The following is a 2,727-nucleotide window of genomic DNA, read 5'->3' as shown; positions in this document are numbered from 1 at the left end:
GCCTAGCTTCCGCAATAGTTTGGGAGTCAATATTGAGTAACATGAATTAGGCCTTGAAAAACAAATGTTTATTTCTCCTAATCTGCATGTAATTTACATTTTCTGATGTTCTTGTGCTCCCTATCCTTACTCCTCTGGCCATGTTTGGCTTTCGTTATGGGTATAATGAGATGGTAATTTATTCTCATTCGCACGAGGTCTTACTTTGTAAATAATTTTCTCTATTAAGACAAAGACACTTTTTTTGTATCGTTCTCTCCAGAAATGTTAACTACATCACTTCAGAATTGTTTCATTCACTTCTTCATTTAACTCTTTTTTAAATATTTGTTCTTTAGTAGTGAATGCAATTCACAAATATGTCTTTAAAATCCACTTCATTTTTAGCCTGTAAAATTTCATTACTATTGGATACCCACTTAAAATATGTGTTAGGATATATTCCTTGTAAGTACTTGGTATGAAAAGAAATGTAGAATTGTTTGAGTTAAGACTTGCTTATAGATTGCTCAGCAAATCTTAGCTCAGAAAAGTGGAAGAAATAAGGTGAGTTTCCTTATAATCTTTCCCTTTTAATCATGGAAAGTGATTGTGAAGTCACATTAATATTTTGGCTACTTACAAAGTCTTCACAATTGAAGCTATGATTTTTCAGATGTTTCACTCAGGTTACAAAGCCAGAATTCAATCTCTTTAGACACAGATGCTTATACAGTAATGCAACTTTTTACCTGTGTTCTCATGGAATAGAGCAGTTATTTTTGCACTTATTTTTTACACACCTATCACAAATCTAAGTTGCATCTGTTTTACAACATTGAAATATAATAGAAAAATGTTTTGTAAACAATGCTTAGTCTTTTATTATGGAACTCAATATCACTGATTATATTCTATGGTTTTTAACTTTCAGATGTGATTTCAATTCACCAAATGGGGTGACCTAATAATAGATAGCAATCAAAAGTTTAATAACCACTTTTCTTGGCAATACATGTGGAAGACTAGGAAGTTTTAAAAATCGATTATAGGCATTACTTTTGTCTTGTGTTGCATAGTAAGTAGGCAATTATTCTTGATTTCAGTGATCTTAGAAGGAAAACCTTTACAAAAGCCCCCAAATTATAGACAATTAGTAACCAATAATCATAGAGAAGGAAGTGGAGGGAGGAAGAGAAAATATGAGTAGGGGTGATTATAACTAGTTTTACAGAGTCAGTGCCAAAAAACTGCCTCTTAAGACATACTTAAACTCTTTTAACACTGCCAAAGTGCTAAGTATTAGTCAATTTACATTTCTAGCCTCTTTGTTTAGTATACAAAATATACTTTTTGAAGACTATGATTTTACTAGAACTGTTGAGTTGTGTGCAGCAACTTAGAATCTTCATATACAAGAGAAATGGGGAAAACAGAAGTCAACTGTGTTAATATAGGCTAATTAAATTCTAATTGTCTATTTTCAAAAGTTAAAGTAAGAATAAGTTCTTCCCTAATTGGAAGTTTCTTTACAGAAGAAACAAAAACTTGCTGGGTGCCCGTGGCTCATGCCTGTAATCCTAGCTACTCAGGAGGCTGAGATCTGAGGATCGTGGTTCAAAGCCAGCCCGGGCAGGAAAGTCCGTGAAACTCTTAGCTCCAATAAACCACCAGAAAACCAGAAGTGGCACTGTAGCTCAAGTGGTAGCATGCTAGCCTTGAGCTGCATAGCTGAGGGACAGTACTCAGGCCCAGAGTTCAAGCCCCATGACCGACAAAAAAAAGAAAAAAAAAGAAAGAAAGGAAGAAAGAAAAAAGAAACAAAAACTCCTATGATATTAGTAGAAATACTAATTATTCATTAGTGGAAGATTACTATTGTATTTATTTTTTGTCAACAAGGATTTATTTTAGTATAACCAGATTAAAAGAGGGGGGAAACGGAAAAAGAAACATTTTCTGCTTCCCATGCAAGAAACGGGAGTTAAAAAATTCAAAACAGCAGTTCCTACCTGTAACTTTTAAACTTTTTGAATTGGGCAAATACAATGGGCCAAGTACTGTATAGTAACAACAAATCCTTAGACAACAGTCCTACATAGGCAAATGGGTGTGTTGTTTGGCCTACCTCAAATGAAGGTATTCTTCAGGACTTCCTTTTGCCTGATAAACCTTTCATTCTTTCTGTTTCTCCCCAGGGTTTTGCCATTTCAATGGATAGGAGATATTTGGATTCCCCCACCCCCATTTTATTTTATTTTTGTCAGCCTCCTGAGTAGCTAGGATTACAGGAGTAAGCCACCAGCGCCCAGTTCCTCCTTCATTTTAAAGAAGGCAGATTTTAAAAGCCCCTCCTATTTTTCCTAATCTTGTAACTTAACATCTAAAGGAAATATAGAGTGAAGGGAGCTTTGCTTTTTTCAATTTACTTCCAAGTTTTAGCTGCTGAGTCCAGCTCTTTTGGTATGTATTTAAAAATAATATAGGTTTTCTGTCTCATCTATCCTGCCTCATTTCCCCACTGATCATTTTATCTTAAATAAGGTACAAAGGGGAGATAAGCCATCCATATATAAGATACTATAGCATGTTAGGCAAGAAACTCAGACAAGGTGAACATAAAAATGGTCACTTCTGAGGGGCTGGGAAGGTGGCTCAGTGGGAGAGTGCTTGCCTTGCATGCATGAGGCCCTGGGTTCGATTCCTCAGCACCACATAAGCAAAAAGAAAAAAGCCAGAAGTGGCTCT

The 2,727-nt window shown here is 35.4% G+C and overlaps 1 protein-coding gene across 1 annotated transcript in view; it reads left to right on the top strand.

Moving 5' to 3' along the window:
* The window catches only part of LOC105988619 (protocadherin beta-12-like), a 16,184-nt gene that overhangs the window by 12,825 nt on the left and 632 nt on the right, over positions 1 to 2,727 (top strand). The gene's annotated exons all lie outside the window — the stretch shown is intronic.

This window comes from Dipodomys ordii, unplaced genomic scaffold (genome assembly GCF_000151885.1).
Source record: "Dipodomys ordii isolate 6190 unplaced genomic scaffold, Dord_2.0 Scaffold50, whole genome shotgun sequence".
NCBI lineage: Eukaryota > Metazoa > Chordata > Mammalia > Rodentia > Heteromyidae > Dipodomys > Dipodomys ordii.
This window is presented reverse-complemented; position numbering and strand designations above follow the sequence as displayed.